Source organism: Cucurbita pepo, chromosome 12 (genome assembly GCF_057944985.1).
Source record: "Cucurbita pepo subsp. pepo isolate OVF chromosome 12, ASM5794498v1, whole genome shotgun sequence".
In the NCBI taxonomy this organism is placed as follows: Eukaryota; Viridiplantae; Streptophyta; class Magnoliopsida; order Cucurbitales; family Cucurbitaceae; genus Cucurbita; species Cucurbita pepo.
Genome location: NC_141809.1, coordinates 7,144,842 through 7,150,818, shown reverse-complemented (window position 1 = coordinate 7,150,818; position 5,977 = coordinate 7,144,842). Strand labels below are relative to the sequence as shown.

At 33.6% G+C, this 5,977-nt stretch overlaps 1 pseudogene; it reads right to left on the bottom strand.

Annotated features, from left to right (window-relative positions):
* Positions 1-3,851: 3,851 nt before the first annotated feature.
* On the bottom strand, positions 3,852-4,613 carry LOC147789894 (polygalacturonase pseudogene; annotated as a pseudogene).
* Between the last annotated feature and the right edge of the window lie 1,364 nt (positions 4,614-5,977).

Genomic DNA, 5,977 nt, shown 5'->3' with positions numbered 1-5,977 from the left:
ATTTACATGAACATGCAAACATAACTCTATAAACAGAGTGATCAAGGTACATGGAACTTCTCCCTTCGAAAAACCTTGAGAAAAACTCTCCCAAACATTTGCTTCCGCATGTTTTATATTAACACGATCAATAACTTGTCGAGCTGGCTTGTATCGGAAAGTAGCACGCCCCAACCTTGGGCGATCTCATGGCCTGTGCGACGGGTTCGCGAGTTCACTCCTCCATGGACGACGAGCAGGCTGGCACTCACCATGTTCCTCACCTGGTACAAAGTTATATGTCGTAGCGCCTCATCCTTAGACGTCGGATACCGCTACGAAGGTTAAATCTTCTGCCCAGGTGTGTGTACCAAGATTGTTGAAACTCTAGAGCCTATAGAGTAAGTTGGTGGTTCCCTACTATGACATGGATGCGATAAGAGCCTATAAGTATGTTACTTACTAAATATATTTATACTCATTCTTATTTACATTTCTTTTTCAGGTCTGTGAAGCTACCGATCGTGGCGATAGGGTTCTTGGGAGCTTAGAAGTCAGAGAGGAATTGTCGACTTGAGGCGTTTTTCTAAACTACGTACATATAGTTGTCACTTAATACATGTCATATTTGTTGGGATTTATGCCTTAAAGCCTCGTAATTAATTATTTAGGTTTTTAACAATAATTTTTATTATTTTATTTATAATTTAATTGTTATCCATGGTATGAAAATCCAAGGTTATTAATGTAATCTTGAACCGTATTTGGTTGACATACAAGAGGATCGTGTTCAAGTAATAACCTAAAAAATCTATAGTATATGGATAAAGTTGGATGCCTTATCTTGGTAACACTATTGATACGACCCACTTTGTAATGGTTACAAATGATTTGATTCAAATCGTTCATGTGGAGACATGTAAGTGGGGGTAACCTATACAATGAGTTTGTATAAGACTGAACCAAGAAATGATTAATCTCTCTTTATAAATCCGTTAATTGAGAAGATTAATATTTCACACGATGATTATATGCGAGTCGATCTTAATCCTGAGTGAGTTATGAACTCCTGCCAGTGAGGGCTTGTCCTTTAATTTACATGGGTGAGAATTGCCCTTTAGGCCGATTCAATATGCCTACCATTTTAGGGACTTGACCAAATAGGGAGTTTGGAACATAATATCATGAGATGAAATTCACTCCTTCCCATGCGAGGAAACTAGATGAGTTGTTCTCTTAAGTACTTATTTCGAGACTTGAACAATGGGGCCCCACCCTCTCACTAGTCCGAGAGGGACTTGGTTTATGATTGGATCATAAACAAATTGTTTATTAGAGAATCAGTGGTATTTAAGTTTAAAAATGTAATTACAGGGGTAAAACGGACTTTTGACCCTGCTGTAGTTATGAACAACTCGTGAAGGATCGAATTGCTTGTAATGATTATATCAATGGACATAACTTGTCCTACAGTGCATAAGAGTGCAACTCTAGGTTTATAGTGGAGTGACCTACCATTAATGAATGGAAATTGATTAATTAAAAAGATTAATTAATTAATTTTGTATCATTGGATCTTGTAATCGGTAGGTCCACAGGGTTTCCTTGCTAGCTCATAGTAACGCTAAAGGTTCAATTTATTTGAAAGAAAATTTGAAGGGTTCAAATTGGTATTTAATATATTAGATATATTAAATATAAAGGAGAAAATAAATTTAATTTGAAATGTCAAACTAATATTGAATATATTAGATATATTAAATAAATTGAGAAAATATATTTAATTTGAAGGTTTCAAATTAATATTTAATATATTAAATATATAAAAAAAGAAAAATATATTTATTGTAGGAGATACAATTAAATATTAAATCAATTAATGTATGATACATTAAATAAAAATATATTTAAAATTTGAATGAGATTTAAATTAATTAAATATATATTAGGATATCTTATAATATTTAAATATAGTTTGTATAAGGTATTATATCCTAGTAATATTAAATATGTAAATATATTATTGGCAAAAATTCTTGAAGAGTCTCTATAAATAGACTCTCGGGTTGAGCCAAACACACCAATCTCTCTCTCTTTCTCTCAAAAATGAAATTACATCTCGAGAAAATTCTCAAAACCGAGTACATCTTAGGAGGCATGAAACGGATTACATCTCCAGAAAAAAAAAAAAAAAAAAAAAAAAAAGCAAGAACCTCTTAAACCGATTTATGTAATGTTCCATGAACAAGATTTGAACCAAATTTTTTAGTATGAATTTGACACCCAATGGCTCTAGCATTTTCCCGACATCTTTTGCAATATGACCACATTATTTACTCCTCATGAAGTGTTTCTAAGCAGGGAGATTATTCTTACCGATCAACATGAGTTGTTTTTAGCATATTTTGTCTTTACCCACATGTTTGTTAAGAAAATTTCAAGAGGTAGCCAAACATAATATTGTTCGAAACTAAACACTCTTAACTTTTGAGTCTTATGCTTGAAGCATCAAAGTAGGCAACATGATTTTTAGAGATAGTTTTCACTCCTAAGAGCAATTCAAAACAAGTAACTAATGTGACCATATCATTGAAGAGGCAAGAAATTGTGGGGGCCATTAGATGCCAAATTTGGATTCCCAAGGTCCAAATTTTAGGTATGAGATTACATCTTAGGAGGCATGTGAGTAAGGAAAAAGCATGCTACAAAAAATGGTGTTGGTTTGTGTGGATAGTTTTCACTCTTATAAGCAATTCAAGATAAGTTGGTAATGTAGGTATGTCATGGTAGATGCAGGGGAACGTCAAGGGTATCAGTTGCTAGTTGCTGAATCCAAATTTGAAATCGTGGTCCAAATCTTAGCAGGGGCATTTGCCATTTCCAAATGGCTTAGTTCCCTTTTTTTTTCTTTTTCTTAAGATTTTATTCTAAACAATAAAATCAAAAGATTTAATTATGTAGTAAGGGTTGTTTCAGTTGAATAAATTTATGATCCAATTAATTGCGCTAGGTCTAAAAATATCTCAACTCAACCCAGCTAAACTCATGAACAACAAATATCTTAAGAGTTGAAAAAAGGAAACATAGCATCATCGATCAAGACCAAATTCTGTTTTTATTTTCTCTCTTTTGTGATTTCTGTTATTTTTTGGCCTTATTTACCATGGATTTGGGCAAATTTTGATGAGTTCTGGTACATTAAACTCCTAGAACATTTAGCTACTTTTGATATTTAATTTTTCTAGGACTATCGACATTTTTCCTATAACTAAACTTGGTCGGGATAAATAGGTAGATAATTCGATATTAAATGTAAATTCCTAAAATACATATTAATACTTGTCACTTAATTTTCTAATCTGAAAGCTAAATTTTAACAAGTCATATCCAAAAGTTGCAACCAAAATTACACGATTGACGAAAAAGATAGATTTAAGGACACGACTTGTTAACAATAATGATGGATCTGTGCAATATGGGAAGTAGTTAGGAGATTCAATCTAACTCATCCATTCTGTCTAAAAGATTTCTAATGGTAATTGATTTGTTTAGGGTAACTAATTGAAAGAGGAGTTAGATATTTTTGTTGGTTAAAGATTCTTTTCTTGAGTAATGGATTAGTTTTTTTTTTAATAATGGTTGTTACAATTACATTGTCTTATTTCCAATTCAAAACTAGAACGAAAAAACAAGACTTGGAACAATTTTATTATATAAGGTGGTGGTAATAAAAACATTAGGTTGTTCACGACACAAAGTCTCCTTCAAACAGTCGACCATCTTATTTATTTCGAAAAGTACAACAAAAGAAACTCAAAAGAATGAGAGTCAAATGGATAGAGGCGGTCTTCTTTTTTAATTAAGGTTGTCTATTATATTTGAAGTTCTATGGCAATGAACAATCCATTGGACAACATAAGGAGAGGAGCATATCTTGGGGTTCGGTCTTCCTGAAATGATAGGTTTCACATTCGTGCATTGGGAGGAAATAGGACCTTTTATTCCATTGTAAGTGAGGTCAATGTTGCTTACTTTTACATCGTCACATGGTAAGTGACGGCTGCAAATAAGTTTGTTTGCCTGCAGAGTTGCAGAACTTCCTCTAATGTTCTTGAAGCTCACTGTACTAATCTTAATTTTTGAAGGAATCTGAAAATTAAAATGAGACAACAAATGGTTTATTTGTTAAGTTATAATGAAAAAATGAATGAAAGGTTCGAGAATGCGATCCATACCTGCCGATTGCACTGATTCCACGGACAATACTCTTGGTCTATTATAATAGGGTTGCTAACATTGACCATTATAATGTCCAAAAAGTGCATATTGGTGGCGGTGCTGCTAGCAGCAGAAGTTGGCCACGTTTTGATCCTAACACCATTAGTGGTGTTAATTAACGTGCAGTTCTTTACGATGACACCTTCAACAAGTTCTTCGTTAGTGTATCTTCCAAGACTTCCGATGCTTATTCCATGTCCTGGTCTACACGTCACGTTGGTGACTTCAATTAGTTTGCTTTCATCTCCAAGAGAAATGCAATCATCTCCAGTTGCAATTTTGGACTTTGTGATTGTGATCTTATTTGATGGACCGATGTGTATTCCATCAGAGTTTGGACTATTTTCTGGTGCCATTATATTGATATTATGGAATGTGAGGTTGTTGCAGCTGAGGACGTTGATATGGAAGTTCTTGCTATCAAGTGATGTTATTCTCTTAACGGTTGAATTGGTGATGAATTTGAACCTCAAACTCTAAACATTTTGTATAATCAAATAATATTTTGTGACAGTCGGTAATGAAACTAAAAATTTGAAAAGAACCCAATAAAATTGAAAACTCAAAAAAAAAATCACTTCTTCACTTGATTGTTTAAAGATTATCCTCTAGAAAATGAAGAACATTTACCAAATCGTAAATGTCAGAACATTAGAGAAGACATGTAAGAGGCCCTTTCAAAAACAACAAGATGCATGAGATTGAGAAGGAAAGCTAAAGGCATATTACTTACAAGAGGGAGTTTGGGCACAATTTATGCTTTGTGGCAATCATTCCTTTTCCAAGCTGCCTTTCCTTAGCCATCAAAAACTCCTTCACCTGATAATGTCAATCTATCAACACGTGCAAAAGTGATCCAATTATCTCCCTGAAGACTTTTTTGTGTCTGCAATGTTCCTCCAAGTTGAAAGTCAATTGGGCTATTACAAGGTCCTTCAAACTTTCCTTGCTTTACTTTAAATATCCCTTTCAGAATAAAAATTGCACTAGAACGATTGGACGTGCATGCATCCTTCCATGCATTTCCTAAAGCCTACATTTCACAAGTAACAAAAACTAGTGAGAGACAATGATATTTGGTTTTAGATTTGGAACTTTTTATTTATTTAATACAAATTGAAAAATAGGAATAAGTTGGGATGGAACTAAAAGAATTTATGGATCCATTTCCCTCTCTTAATCCAAACATAAATTGATAACTAAACGTTGTTTATCGTTTCTGTAAGTTGTTCATTAATGGGTGTGTTGTAATATCTCTCTCACTAGCCTTTGAATGGTTGAATCTCAAAGAAACTGGGCATTGGCCAAACCCAACGAAGTACTAGCTTTGGGGCCACAAACATTTTTATTTATGACTACATTGGTTAGAGACTGTTTTCAACCTAAAATCGTTAGAAATAAGACTTGTACAAAAGGGGGAAAAAAAAAAGCAAGAACCCGTTAAACCGATTAGTGCAATGTCCCAGGAACAGGATATGAACCAAATTTTTTAGTATGAATTTGACACCCAGTGGCTCCAGCATTTTCCGACATCTTTTGCACTATGACCACATTATTTATTCCTCATAAAGTGTTTCAAAGAAGAGAGATTATTCTTACCGATCAACCTGAGTTGTTTTTAGCATGTTTTGCTTTACCCACATGTTTGTTAAGAAAATTTCAAGAGGTTGCCAAACATAATATTGTTCCAAACTAAACATGCTTAAAATGGTAGGCATAT